The sequence below is a fragment of the Macaca thibetana genome, chromosome 20, assembly GCF_024542745.1.
Source record: "Macaca thibetana thibetana isolate TM-01 chromosome 20, ASM2454274v1, whole genome shotgun sequence".
In the NCBI taxonomy this organism is placed as follows: domain Eukaryota; kingdom Metazoa; phylum Chordata; class Mammalia; order Primates; family Cercopithecidae; genus Macaca; species Macaca thibetana.
Genome location: NC_065597.1, coordinates 68576690 through 68594445, shown reverse-complemented (window position 1 = coordinate 68594445; position 17756 = coordinate 68576690). Strand labels below are relative to the sequence as shown.

The window sequence follows — 17756 nt, the reverse complement described above, 5'->3', positions numbered from 1 at the left end:
TTTAGTATTGATTGAGCTGGTAAATACAGTATATCTTCTTTTGAAGTGCCATTATAGTAGATATGGATTTTTTGATTTAGTTTCAGCAATAAATACTTCTCTTCTGGAATTTGTTTGACATCATTGTAGTCTTTTTATGTACAGCACGAGGTCTAAGTAATAACAAAGGTCAAAAGGATGGCTTGCTGCCTTCTTAATATGGATACCAGGCTGTTTGCTGAGTGGCTAAAAAGCTCTTTGGCTGTTGACTGGGGTGGGTGAGCAAGGAATATGTCAAGGGCGTTTTCTAGGAGAATTTGCGTTATCTATAGACCTCTTGGTTTTAGTGACATTTGTGTATATGGGAGAGGGAGACAACATTTTAAACCTCATATTCTATTTCCCCACTTAAAAATGAAACTCTCTTGGTGCTCAGGTATATCGGTGTAAGGAGTATTCCCCAGATGTGGAGGGAGTGTTTGGTTATAAATGGAGCTTGGTGACATTGTTCTGCTTTCATCGCGTCTCAGTGGACATTCTTCTTGGTATGGGGATGGCATTTTTAGAAACGATGGGATTTCTCCCCATTTGTTTTCTTTTAAATGAATTCATGTTTTCGGTGGACGAGATTCAAATTATGATTGGTCTATCTTTCATGTCACTAATGGAAGTTGGCAGTTTTTACTGGACAATGTGCCTTGTAGCCATGTTTTCAAATTGTTATAAAAATTAGAGAAATATGCTGCTTTTAAAACCACAACAGTGTGATTTGGCGTTGGGAAACCACTGTGCCCAAAGGTGTCTAATAAATAAGAATAATGTATCAGACAGGCCTAATACCTTCGTACACTGCCCTGTAACTTCAGAGCATTTACCTAATGATAGTGTCATGATGGCAATAATTTGTAGAGTTGCTTGCGTCTGACACTTGCTGTTGGCATCAGGTTTGTCAAGTACTTGGGTAAAATAACAGAATCCAGGTGCATGAAACCAAGGAAGCGAGTTAAGGTTTTCTGTTTCTTTTATGCATATTTATGTACTATCTCAGTATGGCCCTCTCTACCCACTTTCCTTCAAGTACCTGTGCCAACATTAGTTGTGACCCTTTCCTTCATGGAACAGACTTCAAGATGTTTTAAGCTTTTCTGAACTCTCTTACTGCCTTTTTTTTTTTTTCCTGCAGTCTGAATTACTGGTTCATCCTATTAAATAATGTATTACAACTTCAGATTTCTCTTGCTGTTTGGATGGGGACGATGGCCAGAACTAGGTCAGAGCTAGATAAAGAGAAATATGTGCCTTTGTCTCCAGGAGTCCCTGATAAATTCCTGAGAATTAAGATAATCTTGAAATCTCTATTGCAAATGGCACTTGCCTGGCAAGTTAAGGACACAGTAGGTAATGAAGGGTTTATTTGCATTTTAAGGGATTATTTCTCATTGATGACTTCATTGTCGACAGGGGCCTGTTTAGGTTCAAGAATGGAGTCTTCCCCTCTCTGTTACATAAATGCAGGGAGTGGCTTGATATTAACATAATGGTTCATTTACATTAGTCCCCAGTGAGGCTCCAATAGCCCCATCTCTAACATCAGGAACCATTGCTTTGTTTGTTGTTACTTTTGTGGTCACTGTTTTTGCTTTTTAAATGAATTAATGTTTTGAATTGATAGATGGCGCATTTGATTGAATAGAGCACACATATATAGGGTTCAAAATTTAAATACTACCAAAGAGTGCAATGGAATTTTCCCTTCCCACGTGACTCAGGCGTCCAGCTCCCTCTGGGAGACCCCCAGTGTGATTAAGTACTGGTAGCTATCTCATCTGTAGATATTTTCTTCTGTTCTCTTCATTTTTGTTCTCTGTCTTTCCATCTCTTTTTCTTCCTCCTTACCTCTCTCCCTCTTTTCCTTTCACGGCTGTGTCTTTAAGAGGCCCTCCACCACCTCAAAAGAAAACTTCCTTTATTAAGGTGACTTTTTTTTTTTTTTTTTTTGGAGACAGAGTTCCTTTCTTTCGCCAGGCCGGAATGCAGTGGTGCAATCTCGGCTCATGGCAACCTCTGACTCCTGGTTTAAGCAATTCTTGTGCCTCAGCCTCCAGAGTAGCTGGGATTACAGGCACGTGCCACCACGCCCAGCTAATTTTTTTTTTTTTTTTTTTTTTTTATTTTTGGCAGAGATGGGGTTTCACCATGTTGGCCAGGATGGTCTTGATCTCCTGACCTTATGATCCGCCTGCCTCGGCCCCCCAAAGTGCTGGGATTACAGGTGTGAGCCACCGTGCCAGGCCTGAGGGGGGCATTTTTTAAGGATTTCTGAAAGAAATTTAGAACTGAAATGTAAATACCTGTCCATCGCAATGCAATGCATTTTCCTTAATCTCGTTTTGCTTTCTTAGAAAGAGAGTGGAAGAAAAATAGAAATCTATTTAGTTACCACATCGTTGAAGGATAACTGTCTGCAAGCCACAATTAAAATGTGTCCTAAGTGCAGCAATCAAAATGTATTTCCAGATCTGCTCTTCAGGATGACTAGGACTGTGGCCGTGTTATCACGTTGAAGGTCCTTCATTAGTGCATTCTGTTGTCAGAATTCAGGGATATAAGTGGATAGCTGTAAAATTTATTCCTTTTCCTTGGCCTCCTGTAAATAGCAGATGATGCAGAAAGATAAAGCTGCCATTTCTGTTTTGTGCCCATCGAAGCTGTGTAGGAATTGGCGTATCCTATACTTGGTCTTAGGATCTCCTTTCTTTTTCTCACGAAGCCTAAGTTAATTTTTCCAAAACAGACTCTGTGAAGTGCTTAGTATCTTGAAGATATTAAGAAGTCTTTAAAACGATTATATGATTAATTTTAGGAAATACCATGTTAAAAAAAAATAAGCGGAAATGTTTTTGTTTTTTAACTGCAGGACTTCTCATAGCGTTTAATGTGCAAAGGTGAAATACAAAGAGTTCAATATAATATACAACTTTTGTCTAACTCAGCTGACTACAAAACATTTTTGGTTGTAGGACATACTCTTGAAATCATATCAGTATTATCAGTTAAGATGCTATTATCTGTGAGTTACAGAAAAGCTAAGAGTTATTTACAAAAATAAATAACTCTCCACCTCCCAGTTCCAGGGTGGATTCAGAGGCTTTTCGGTATCAGGGCAGTGGTTTGGAATCCCTGTACTTCCCTTGGCCTTTCCTTCTTCCAAGATGGCTGCCATCTACCCCATATCACTTTCTCACAGGGCAGCACTCTCATCAGAAGGAAGGGGAGGAGGAGCGTCTCCTTCACAGCTCTTGCATTTTATTGGTGGAAAATAATTCCCAGAGTTCGTCACTGCAGCCCTTTTCTTAGATCTCATTGGCCAATCTGTACATCAGTCACTGGCAAGGTGAACTGGAATCTCAGTGATTGGCTGCAGCAGTTATGATTCATTTCCAGCATCAGGCACATTGTCACCTGAACATAAACAGGATTTGTTTAAACTGAAGGAAGGAGAAAATGCACTCCAGAGTAGTTACCAAGTGGAGTCTGCCACAAAAGGAATCCACAGGGGTCCACTCTGTTTGTCAGGGTGCTGGTTTCCTGTCATTACTTTTCATTACTGTCTTTCATCCTACATATATGGGCTCAGCAACTGTGTGAATTCTGGTTTGTGGAATTTGACCCAGATGCTTTGCTGCCAGCCTTGAATCTCACAGGTCACATCGCCCATCCTAACCTATATCCTAACTTTTCTACCCATCTTGGCACTGTCTTTGTATTTTGCCTTGTGTAATTTGGACGGCACTGGATATAGTCTTTGCTCATATCCCCTCAGCATTAGGTGTGGACAGCAGGCATGAGGCATCGTACCTTAGTTACCAGCTCAGCCCAGATATGCTGTCCATGAGCTTTCTGGCTCCTACCCTTCCCAAGAGAAGGGCATCAGCCAGTTACTCCTAACAGGAGGATCACTCTTCTCAGAGAACTATTGGGATTACTCACATTGCTCAGTTGTTATGCAAACTACACAACAGGGGACTTGTTCATTCCTCCATCCCAAGGTTTGTCAATCTAGACTAGACTGAGCCTTCTTCTGAGCTTGCAATTCACATTACTGGCTGGATTCTTCTGGGGAGATGGTCACAGGAGCTCACTAAGGAATCTGTGCATGAATCACTCCTGATTCTATGGGCTGTATTTACCAGCTTGTTCCAGCATCACTACAGGTCATGGTGATAGTTGTGCAGTGACCATATCCAGTTATCAACATTTACCTCTCCAGCATCTGAACTAACAGATGGACAAATAAACAAGTAAGACAGAAATAATATGATCCCAGGAGCCTTTGTTTCCCTGAACAATCTACCGGTTGAGGGAGATTGTATGGTCATAGGGTGGGAGATTCCAGTGCCCACTTTTCTGAGCACTCATAAAATATTTGACTACAAAGGGATCTTTGTGCTTGAGTATTAGATGTTGGTTTGGGGGCTAATTAACAAGCTCAGTTAGAAAACTACTAAGTAGCCAAATGCATGAATGCCAGATTCTGTTCTGTGGATTCAAATACTGATCTGCAGTATGGCAACGTGACACTGTAGTCAGCATACTGGGAAGGGTGGGTAGGGCTGGTGAAGTACTGGTTGTGGACTTAGGTTCAGATCCAACTTCTAAATGCTCCTTAGTGTCTCAGAGCTTGACTGTATGCATAAAATGAGAATAGCTTTCTCATAGGATTGGTGACTGGATAAAACAATTTAGTTAAAGCACTGCCAAAAAAAAAAAAAAAAAATGCAGACCTCGTAGTCAACAAGGTGAGCTACTGTTAATACAGTATTATTCCCAAGAATTATTTCACTTCTCTTCCTCCTAGAAATACCAGCCAAGAGCATACAGACAGCACATATCTGTTGCCACCCAACTCCCCACAAGAAAAGACAACACAGAGGGCAGGCTCTGTAGTTGATGACATGGCAAAATATTTAGGAGATAACTCCCTCTCAGTTAAGGTTATTTGGAATGCAAACAATAGAGACAGATTCTTAAGCAGAAAAGGCATGCACCCAGGCCTCCCAGGAATCAGAGCTTAGAATGGGAAAGCTGTCTGAACTCCACATATCTCTTGCTCATCTCCTGTCTTTGTTTCTCTTCGTGGGTCCTCTATGGATTTTTCTTTTGATAAAGACTCCCTCTACCTTTATGCACACATGACACCTTGTAGCCCCTAAATGTATGCTGCATCACTTTCCACCGGTATAGGGACGGACCATCAGTGCATCCTGGTTACACATTCCTGAAAAGAAGCCTGATTGGCTTAGTCTGGATCAGTTGTTCACTCTGGGCCAATTGGATCTGTCCAGGGAAATGGTATGAAGAAACATAGTTGCCCAGGGCCAACTCTTGAGGGAAGACTTCATTATTGGGGAAAAGGAGCCATTGCTGGCTGAGTAAATAACATCAAAGATGCCAGGCACGGCGGCTCATGCCTGTCATCCCTGTACTTTGGGAGGCTGAGGTGGGTGGATCACTTGAGGTCAGGAGTTCGAGACCAGCCTGGCCAACATGGTGAAACCCCGTCTCTGCTAAAAATACAAAAATTAGCCAGGCATGGTGGCAGGCCCCTGTACTCCCAGCTACTCCAGAGGCTGAGGCAGGAGAATTGCTTGACCCCTGGAGGTGAAGGTTGCAGTGAGCAGAGATCATGCCACTGCACTCCAGTCTGGGCGACAGAGGGAGACTGTCTGGACAAAAAACAACAACAACAACAACAACAACAACAAAACCCACAATAAAAAACCACCGAAGATATAGATATAGATATCTGCTATGCTTTCAAAACATGGCTATCGGCGTTGAACAAAGGATCCTGGAAAATACATGTGCTACCACCAACTGCTAGCTCTGTATTTCCCAAAATATAAGACACCTACCCCACGTCTTATTCACAGCTTTCAGGCGAACACCAAGTCTTTAAGAAAGGGGGAATCGCTTAGAGAGAAAGTTACTCCCCTTCCCATTCTCTCTCAGTCCTTTTTATGTCAATGAGAAACTCGCAGTTTAAACTAAAGTATCTTTAACAGTGCTCTAACCCTTTCTAAGCTTTCTTTTTAAGGGAAAGGGAGTGTGCCTCAGGCTGAGAGCCTACAGCCCTAGAGCATCTCTTTGCACTTTAAAAACATTGTTTGTAAAATATAGTAGTTAAGAATCAGGGGCCTGGAGCTAGGCCTACTGAGATAAAATCTAGACTTTGCAATTTAGCACTTTGTAGCCTTGTACATGTTACTTAAATCCTCTCTACCTCAAATTCCTCAACTGTGTAGTGGAGATAATCATTGCACCAATTTCATAAGTTTTTTTTGTGTGTGTGCATACGCATGTGTCTTTGTGTCTGTATATTTGCATGCAAAAAAGATTAAAATAATTAATGCATGTGAGGTTGTTAGAAAAGTGTCTGGAATAGAAAAGGTTCTTAATTATTGTTGGATATTAATGGATTTTTTTCATTAACTTTTATGTGTGACTATTGATATTGGTTTTCCATTTGCAGTGGCAATACAAAGTTTTCTTGGCACATGTCGTATTTTATGTTCCATTTATTGTTTCATTTATTTAAGTTAAAAATGGGTTGCTTTAAAGATAAATATTAACTTCATAATGTTACAGATTGCCCACAGTTATGACAGAGATTGTGATACCGGAATGCAAATGACTGAGTTTTTTTAGAAATACTCAAATCATGGTACCCGCCTTGTGAAGGAGGTTGTAGAGCAGATCTGCATTATCAATATTTAATTTGCCAGTTAGAAGCGAGTTTCTCATTTCTGCTAGATATAAGAGTGATGTGGATGGCATAATGCAAATTGCTAATGATCATCTTGGCTTAAACCCATCGCCTTCTTCTGGACATCAGATAATGAAACTTCCCGACTGCCTTGGAATTGAGCTATCAGAATCAGAGATACCTTCCCCCGCCGTGTCTCACCCCTCCCTGCTTTTTAAAGCCCAACTTTTCATTCCTTAGTGGCTCTTATGATAGCATGGGAGAAAATGTAAGCCCCCCTTCTCCCCACTCCTTGGTGAGACCTCACAAGATCCATGAGTTCTTCCTGACTATAATTTAAGATGGTTCATTGCAGAAATGCCTGTTTCCATTCAGTTATTTATTCAAGAAATATTTTCTGAGCACAACCATATGCCAGTCACTGTGCTAGGCAGTAGAGGTATAATAATATACTAAAACTTGCACCGTTCTTATTCTCTTGTACCTCACAGGCTAGTGGAAAAGACACACATTTGTCAAATAATCATTGACAACAATTGGCAAAAAATGTCCAACGTGAAACTGATGAATATGAGAAACAAGAGATGCTATGTAAAAGGGTATGAACAGAAGAAGCTTACCTAATTGACCTTCACTTATCAAACGTACCAGATTAATACATACTGTCCTATCTCTTTATAAAACATATTGGCAGATGTGCACAGCATCCTATGCAGTGACTGTTTGGTACAAGTTTACCTTTCTCTTCACCCGTTGCGGTGTCTGCTTGCCAAGAGTCAGTTGTATTTATTCCCAGGGCTGCTTCTGCCAGCTGCACTTTTTATTGTAATTACATTATTTAGTGGAATATTATGTAAACTGATGAAAAATGAGTGCAGTAAGAAAAAGAGCTGTTTCTATGAAAACTAAATGCTTTGGAAACATTGTGTGAAAACAGGATTCAAAAATTATTTTGATTAGCTGTGGGTGAGAGGACTGTAAAATATTCGTGGAAAAAATCCCTCAGAAATCTGGAAAGATCCTGCAGTCAGATTCTTTTCAGTGTGTCTTGACATTCTCATTCCACTTTAATCAAACCCAGAATTGATGCCATAGACCAGGAGTTAGCAAACTTTTTCTGAAAAAAGCCAGATTGTGACTATTTTAGTATCTGAAGGCCATAGGGTCTCCATTGCCCCCACTCAACACTGCCATAGTAGCACAAAGGTAGCCATAGATAAAATGAATGATTGAGGCTATGTCTCAATAAAACTTTATTTACAAGAACAGGCAGTGGGTCATAGTTAGCCAACCCCTGCTGGTGACTGAAATGTTAGTGAGGTGTATGTGGGAAGGATAATGAGGGATTTTTATCGACAGAGAAATTACTCAAAGAAAAGGCCTTAGACTCACATCAAAGATCAACAAACGCATGAACGTTCATATATTTTACATTAAAACAGAAGAATCTGTATCCCTTTAAAAGTGATTCCTTGCTTGAAGGACTTCCAGTTAAGTACCTTCTCCCATTCCCAGATGAAATGACTTTTAAAGAATAGAATAGCTATAACTAGGGCTGGAAACGCAAAATAAAATTATGCTTATTTTTATGTTCCAACCCTAATGACTCAGAACCCCATCTGTCTATAATGGAAGAACAAATTTATCCTTTTTTATTGAATCCCCCAGCAAGTAATTTCTGGGACTCCCCAAGGAGGGTGACATTTCCATGTATACATCCTGGTGCTTGTCCTATGCAAACTGTTGTTCAGCTGTTCCAGAATTCTTCCCTGTCTTAAGAAAAGCCTAGTAACTTCCTTCCTTGGATTGTGCTGTCCTCAGTAGCATCCCTCTGTAAGCATGAATACCATTCTTTGCATTAGCTTTCCAAATGATCAGCTAATGCCAGACTTCAGTGATCACCTCAGTGATTAGCAGAGATCCCAGGTAGGTGGTGAGTTGCAGAGAGGACTCTCAGGGTTCAGGCCTGAGATCTTCATGGTTGATGAGATTTCATGTATGTTCTCGTGTCTGTGTGTGTGTGTGTGCACACGCATACAAGGAAAAAACTGGCAGAAGTTTGCTTGCTTTAATCTCACGTAACGAATGGTCCCACCTTTGTGATTTTCTCCAAGCAGAGGGAGTTTGCCCCAAAGTAATTAGTTCTCTGCTTCTAGAAGCTGCAGGAACGCAGGCAAATAATCCCCAGGGGCAGCTTCTCTACTAAAATAAGAAATTCATAAATACATTTAACATGTTTTTAAAATGTCTTCACAAGACCTGTTCCATACAGAGCTTATATATTCTCCAGTCTTTGCAAGAACATTAATTGATGAACACAAGGAAATCAACTTCTTGATTGATTCTGGTCAAGAAATCAGCCAACTAGTCACAGATTTTAATTTCTCCAACTTCATTGTGAAATTAAATAAAGAAGTGTACAGGTATCCACTGTCCTTCATTTTTGATGCTGAATCTTATAATTCACATATATGTTAATTAATTCTTTATTTGAGTCTCTCCAGGCATTTAAACACTTTATATGGAGAAGACTCAAAAGTTAACACATTTAGGATATTTGGCTTAATATTCATTCTCCCTTTCCCTTGCTTTAATTTAGCCTATTATCCCCAGTCATCATGCCTCTTTCCAGGGCAAATCTATCCCCATTTCTTGCTTTATCGTTAAATCTGTATCAAACAGCTCCAAGCAAATCGCTAATGCTGACATTTTAATTTGTCATAGCTACTCTTCATTTCTATGACTGATGTCTCAGCAAGGACTTGTCTTCCTGCTCTATTCCTTTGAGGTCTAAATACCATTCCAGGAGAAAAAAAAAAATACTTGATAGGCAATGGAAATAGGGCAGGAAGCAAATAAATAGGGCGTCTGTAGCTTCCTCTAGTTGGGGGTAGGAAGAGGCAAGTTTCAGCAGGATTGAGTAACGAGCAGGAAACTCTTCCTTCCTGATGATGCAGACAAACCCGAGATGGTCCTAAGAAAGATGGCAATGAGACAGCAAAGCCTTCTGTCCTCCTTCATGGACGTAGATAAACTTCATTTAGCCTATGCTTTGTATGTGGATGAATCGTGGGTATAGCAAGCACATGCTTTCTTGTTGTGTTGCAGCCAACGGACATTTCTGCCTATGGTAGCTAGTACTTTGTTACTCTATTCGGGTTACATTTCCTCTTTCACATGTGCAGTCTTGGAGAGACGATAAATCAAGACACCCGCCCCTAGCCATCAGATGTAGATATGGCCAAGGCAGGACTGTTGAAATTCTTTCTCCTGAGACTCTGAATATTGAGTAGAGTAATGCTAAATATGGTGAAGAAAACAAGCATGATTGAAAATCTGGAGTTGATTCATTTCGGTAGTGATATCCTGGTGAAACTGAGTGAAGAGACAGCTCCCAGGGCTAGACCTCAGATTCACCCTCATTCCTACCTTTATGTTTAAGTCTGGTTATCCATCCATCCATCCCTTAAGCTACCTCATCTCATTCAAATGATCGCTTTTTTTTGTTGTTGTTGTTGTTGTTTGTTTTTTTGCTGAAGTTAGTCAGACTTACTCCTTTTTTCCCTGTGATCAAAGAATCCCTCCTGATACACTGGGGAAATGTGCTAAACTTGGAGAACTGCAGAGCCAAGAGTTTGGTTAAAGGTTTGCTAAAAGCCAACTCTTCATCATACCCTGCTATGCGTCCCTGATGGCTCTGTGGATTGGCACTGACTTTATGTATTGGCAGCTAAGAGAAAGGAGCTATTGGTTTCAGGCACATGCAGGGCTAGATGCTTACCTGAATTTGTACATCTTTTTGGCTCAATTCTCAGTCATCAAGAGCAGGGAGGCACAGGAAGAAAGGTCTATGCTCCAGGGTCTTTGGAACCCTGTCCTTCCCTGTATGAGTAAGATATTCCCCCCAACCACAGGGGACCACCCAGGTGCCCACAGATAAAGGATCTGTATCAGTATCAAACAGATAGCAGTGTCAGAGGAACTTGTGATGTCACGGGATCATCACATGTCTCTCTGCCAAGTTATTCCTTCTCAGAGTACCCTTCAACGGCCACTGAAAATGTTTATAATAAGTGCCATTTCCTCAGTTCCACCCCAGACCTACTGGATCAGATATCTGGAGAAGAACCGAGGCACTATCTATTTTTAACCCATTTCTCACGTGGGAATGAGAGTTGAGAATAGTGCTTTTCAGATTTAGCTGGTAAAATGTTTTGATGTCTCAGCCTCACCCTAGGAATACAATTGGCCCTTCATAGCTGTAGGTTCCATATTTGCAGATTCAACCAACTATGGGTCAGAAATATTTAGGGGAACAAAAAACCCCACACGCACACCTGTATCTGTACTGAACATGTGCAGATTTTTCTTCTTGTCATCGTTCCCTAAACATTCTGGATAGTAACTGTTTACATAGCATTCACATTCCATTGTGTATTCAACTAATCTAGAGATGTTTTAAAGCATATGAGTGGATGTGCATAGGTTATATGCAAATATCACTCCATTTTATATCAGAGACCTCCTTTTATATCAGCATCCATGGACTTTGGTATTCACATGAAGTCTTGACACCAAGGACCATGGATATGGAGGAACAGCTATAATAAATTATCATGTTCTATGGGCTGAGTCGTGTCCTCACAAAAGTCATGCACTGAAGTTCTAGCCTCCAGTAACTCACAATGTGACTATATTTGAAGCTAAGGTCTTTAAAAAGATAAGTAAGATAAAGATAAAATGAGTCCATAAGGATGGAACCTAATCCAATATGACTGGTGTTCTTTTCTTTTCTTATTTTTTCTCGAGATGGAGTCTCACTATGTTGCCTAGTCTGGAGTGCAGTGACATGATCTCCACTCACGGCAACCTCCGCCTCCTAGTGATTCTCCTGCCTCAGCCTCCTGAGTAGCTGGGACTACAAGCACCCGCCACCATACCCAGCTAATTTTTGTATTTTTAGTAGAGACGGGGTTTCACCATGTTGCCCAGGCTGGTCTTGAACTCCTGACCTCAGGTGATCCACCTGCCTCAGCCTCCCAAAGTATTGGGATTACAGGCGTGAGCCACCACATCTGGCCAGGTAGTGTTCTTAACAGAAGAGGAGATTAGGACACAGACACGCACAAGAGGCAAACTACATGACCCGAAGGGAGATGACCACCTACAAGCCAAAGGAGGATGGTCTGAGAAGAAACCAACCCTCCTGATACCTGAGTCTCAGACTTCTGGCCTCCAGCACTGTGGGAAAATAAATTCCTGTTGTTTCATTTCCCTGGTCCATAGTACTTTGTTACAACAGCCCCAGCAAACACACATCAAGGCCTCGTGAGGATCAAATACATTGCTACTAAAATCAAAAGCAAATGAGCAACTAACCGACCAACCAAACAAAAGCCCCCAAAACTTGATAGTTCATCCTGATGTGTATTAGTACCACTGATTTAATTACATATTCTGAATCCTATTGCCCTCTTGAAATGCCATTTTAAACCAGCTATGGTATCATAGTCCCTGTGTATGTGCATTTTCTTGTTTGCTTAAGAAATAGTGGACTCCATTTGGGGACAGAGATGGCATCCTTGGCTCCCTCTGTGTCACCACCACATACAACAAATCAGATGGACGCAGCAATCCTCTATAGGTCGATATGGACGGAGAAAGGAACAGATGAGTATGTGAGTCACAGCGTGTTACTTGGTTTCATCTCTGGAGTTTACAGCCTCCTGTGAGACCCATTCTGTATGGAGACTCATTTGTCACCTTACCTAAATGAGCAAGCAACTGGTGTTTGGAAGAATGCATTCTAATATTTCATGGTTTAATGCCCCTAGCTTACTTAGAAAGTTTGCTTCTGTCCAGCTTTCTTCTACCAGAGGTAGAAGGTGCTTGTGTGGTCCTTTTAGAGATGATCTGATGGAGCCAGGTAGTCTGCTTTCTTCACGTGCAGGTCTCGCCGTGAGTGCCACCTTTCCCCTGATACACTCCGCCTCCCCACTCGTGTTCAGCATCATCTCCAAGCACCCTGCCTAGTTCCTCTGTCCACATGCTTCATGATTTTGCATGGGTTTCCTGAACCTTCTTCTGCAGCAAAGATGCCATCTATCTGAGGCGCTGACCCTCTTTTAAACCATTTTTCTAAAATTGACAAATAAAAATGGTATATCCTTATTGTATACAGCATGATGGTTTAATACGTGTACATTGTGAAATGGCTACATTGAACTAATCAGCATTGCATGACCTCACGTACTTACCTTTTTTTTTTAGGGTAAGAATACTTAAAATTTGCTCTCTTAGCAGTTTTGGGGAATATAATACCCTGTGATTACCTGTAGTCGCCATGTTGCACAGTAGATCTGATGAAGTAATTCCTCCTGTGTAATTGAATGTTTGTATTATTTGACCACTATCTCCCAAATCCTCCAGCCTCCCAGCCTCTGGCTGTCACCATTCTACTCTTGCTTTTATGAGTTTAATTTTTTTAGACGCTACCTGTAAGTGAGCTCCTGGAGCACACGTCTTTCTGTGTAAGGCCGTAACCCTTGTGTTTTTTTCCCCACAGTCACCTGTGTAAAACCCTATACCCAGAGAATAACAAATAACAAAAAACTATTATTGACCAATCGAAATGGTTGAATTCACTCCAAGGTGGAAAAAAAGTTATGCAAACATCGGAGTCGCTTTAGTGTGTTTGATAGTATTTGCATGAGAACCTTAAAGCCTATAGTCATTGGGCACAAACACACGCTAAGCATTTCACATATTAGTGCACAGAGTCTCTTTAATTCACACTTAGAGAAAAAGTGGGATTAAGAGTTACAACCATGCCTGTAATCACAGCACTTTGGGAGGCCGAGGCGGGTGGTTCATGATCACGAGGTCAGGAGATCAAGACCATCCTGGCTAACACGGTGAAACCCCATCTTTACTAAAAATACAAAGAACTAGCTGGGCGTGGTGGTGGGCGCCTGTAGTCCCAGCTACTTGGGAAGCTGAGGCAGGAGAATGGTGTGAACCTGGGAGGCGGAGCTTGCAGTGAGCTGAGATCCGGCCACTGCACTCCAACCTGGGCGACAGAGGGAGAGTCCTTCTAAAAAAAAAAAAAAAAAAAAAAAAAAGGAGTTACAACCATAGCTAATTGTGGAGCTGGAGCTGGGAATTGAACCCATGTCTATATTCACTTGTTTTGACAAACATGGTAGGCTACGTCGATGTCTACTGAGATTGCCTTAGCTCATGTTAAGAATGCATGTGCTGCTGGGCGCGGTGGCTCACGCCTGTAATTCCAGCACTTTGGGAGGCTGAGGCAGGCGGACCACAAGGTCAGGAGATCGAGACCACCCTGGCAAACACGGTGAAACCCCATTTCTACTAAAAATACAAAAAAATTAGCTGGACGTGGTGGTGGGCGCCTGTAGTCCCAGCTTCTTGGGAGGCTGAGGCAGGAGAATGGCGTGAACCCGGGAGGTGGAGCTTGCAGTGAGCCACGATCGCGCCACTGCACTCCAGCCTGGGCGACAGAGCGAGACTCCGTCTCAAAAAAAAAAAAAAAAAAAAAAAAAAAAAAGAATGCATTTGCTTTGAAGAAAGGAACTTAAATGATCATTCCCATTGTGAGGCTAAGATATGAGAAGGGTGTGGTATTTTATTACTTTGGACGTTGGGGTTAGACCTAGCATTGAGGCCTAACCTTTGCAGGATGCAACTATGACAGCTGGAAAATGCCTCCCCTGGTTAGTTAGATATTAAGATAGCTACCAAATGTGCTGAGTATTTTATGTGCAAAGTTTTAGGTGCTACCAGTTAAATTCTTTAACATCTACCTTCTTGACCCTGACTCATAAAGCGGGAGGTGTTTTTGTTAAAAGTGCAGAAATTTTTCCACAACTATAGCAGCAATTATAGAAATCTATGTGTTCTAATTTAAGGTCCCTTCACAGTCAGGACTGCAGTCACTGAGTGGATTGGTGGTTGAAATCATTTCTTCTTTGTATACTAGAGTTTTCCAAGGAGAAAAGGAAGGAAAACACAAAGGTTTGGTTCAAGAAGAGGAGCATTTGATGTCAACTCTATCTTCTCAGCCAGTGAGTGGCAGAATCCTGTTTCTAGCCATTTACTTATTTTGAACCCAGACCATTTATTTTCTAAAAACAGGTTACTCATGTGGTAGTTTGTATACCAAACTGTGGAATTTTTCATTCCAAAGACACATGGAAGTGCCTCTTTATATTTCTAACACACATTAACAGATTATGCACACAGAGCATCTACTGTAAGTAAATAATCATGAGATAAGCTGAAGGGACACACACAGAATCCATAGCAGGCATATATCTGAGAGGGAGCTCATATGCCAACCCCAGCTTTCCATGCTTGTGACTTGGGCCCTGAGAACTGATCAGGTGATCCTTAAACCAAACCCAGAAGGTGATCTTGAAAGCTTAATTTAAGCAGAGTTCTTCCAGGCTGCCGAAATGACTAGTTCAGAGTTGGTACTCATGTTGAAATCTGTATTAGTTTTTTATTGCTGCCCTAACAAATTACCACAAAAAAAAGTAGTGGTTTATAGAACCAAAATTTACTATACTGCAGTTCTTTAGGTCAGAATTTCAACATGAATTTCACTGAAGTAAAACTGAAATGTCGCCAAGGCTGTGTTTCTTTTGGAGGCTCTAGGAGAGAATACTTTTTTTTTTTTTTGGCTCATTCTGATTGGGGGCAGAGTCCAGTTCCCTGTAGTTAGAGAACTGAGGTCCCTGTTTTCTTACTGGCTATGAGCTGAGGGTCATTCCTAGTGTCCAGAGGGCGCCATACATATTTTTTTATATTTCATGGCTCCTTCCTTCATCTTTATAAGCCAGCCATGGTTTAACAAATCATTTTCATGGGTTGATTTTCTCATGACTCTTCTTCTATTGTATCTGTCGGGCTGCTTTCTGTCCTGCTTTTAAGGGTTCATGTGATTACATTGGGTCCACCCAGATCATCCAGGATAATCTCCCTATTTTAAGATCCATAAGTATAATTCCATTGGCAAAATCCTGTTTGCCATGTAACATAGCATACATAGATCTAACATCAGCCAGCCAAAATCTTTGGGTCCAGAATCATGCCACACTGTTTATGCAGTATCCCCACTCTCAGTAGACCGATTCTCCGTGTGTATTCAAACACTGCAGACGTTTGATTTGTGTTCTGGGATGATCCACCTCCATGTTCATGTAAAATATTGAAAGTCAGAGGCCAGAGCATTCAGAACTACCATGCAAGGTAGCCCAGGGTGGCCATTGGCCCAGGACTCACCCTTGCCTGTCTTTTGAACCTCTTCTTTCACAGTCCCTACTGGCATTCATTGTTTCGCCATTTAAGTCCAGCTGTTACAAAGAAGCATTGTTGGATTGTCTACCATATGTCACTGACTCTTTGATACTATTTATTCATTTATTTTTTTTGAGACAGAATTTCACTTTGTTGAATTTCAATTGTTTCCCAGGCTGGAGTGCAATGGTGCAATCTCGGCTCACTGCAACCTCTGCCCCCCGGATTCAAGAGATTCTCCTGTCTCAGCCTCCCAAGTAGCTGAAATTACAGGTCCCCGCCACCACGCCTGGCTAATTTTTTGTATTTTTAGCAGAGATGGAGTTTCACCACGTTGGCTAGGCTGATCTCGAACTCCAAACCTCAGGTGATCTACTTGCCTCGGCCTCCCAATGTGCTGGGATTACAGGTGTGAGCCATCACGCCCGGCCTGTAACTATTTTATTGCCTGCTAGTTCTGTTGATTTCTGCTCACAAACTGTGTCAAGTAAGGTAATGAGAATGTAGAAATGTAAAAATTATTAAAACAAGAAGCATTTCTATGTGTCACCTAAGTGCTAAGTAAAACACATGAATGAATGAGTGAATGGATGTTTCTAAAGATTCTGGGAGATGTCTGTAGCAGATGGTATCAGATCCCTGACATTTTATTTTATCACCCACTCCTTTATGTTAAAGGCTGCCTATGAAAAATACCTATGAACCTATTTTTTTAATTCCTCAATTTCTTTTATTTATTTTTAAATTATTATTATTAAGTTCTGGGGTACATGGGCAGGATGTACAGGTTTGTGTCATATGCAAACATGTGCCATGGTGGTTTGCTGCACCTGTCAACCCACCACCTAGGTATTAAGTCCAGCATGCATTAGCTGTTTTCCCTAATGCTCTCTCTCCCACCATTCTCCCACAAGAGGCTCAGTGTGTGTTGTTCCCCTCCATGTTTCTGTGTGTTCATTGTTTAGCTCCCACTTGTAAGTGAGAACATGCGGTGTTCAGTTTTCTGTTCCTGCGTTAGTTCACTGAGGATAATGGCTTCCAGCTTCATCTGTGTCCTTGCAAAAGACATGATCGCATGCTTTTACACTGAATCTCTTCATAAGGGCTGTTTTTCTGGCTGTGGGACACATTCCTTTCATGGACTGAGTAAGCAAGAAGCATCAGGGAATTAACAACCCTGGAAAAAGCACTCAACTTAGGATAAATGGGGACTTAGTGGATCGTGCCTCAGCTTCCTCATGCTCTAGAGTGAGGATACAGCACTGAAGTGTGTTCTGCCATCTCCCAGAGCTCCACGATGGGATTAAGCCCCAGTTGCCCATAGTGGGCACTTGCTTGTTAACAAAAATTAATTGTTCTCCTCCTAGCCAAGTCTCAATTTCCATTCCCCATTGATGTTCCCTTGTATCACTCTAAAATGTACAGTTTGCACTTGGATTTTACGCCAGCTCTGCTTTCAGGGAAATCAAAATTAAATAGTACATTCACCATAATGAGAAACACCGTAGCCTAATAATTCCATCAAGTAAGGTTTTCTGAGCGGTGAATATTCTCATCATCATCCTTTTGTCATCAGTCTTTTGTCCCTCCCCCTCTTTTTCCTCCCTTGTACAGTATGTCACTGCTGTTGTAGGATGTGGATGCTTGGATTATTGAATAGGTTTGAAAGCAACTGCAGCTTGATCGTGTG

The 17756-nt window shown here is 41.4% G+C and overlaps 1 protein-coding gene across 7 annotated transcripts in view; it reads left to right on the top strand.

Moving 5' to 3' along the window:
- RBFOX1 (RNA binding fox-1 homolog 1) overlaps positions 1-17756 on the top strand; it is a 2487135-nt gene that overhangs the window by 1823909 nt on the left and 645470 nt on the right. The window lies entirely within an intron of this gene.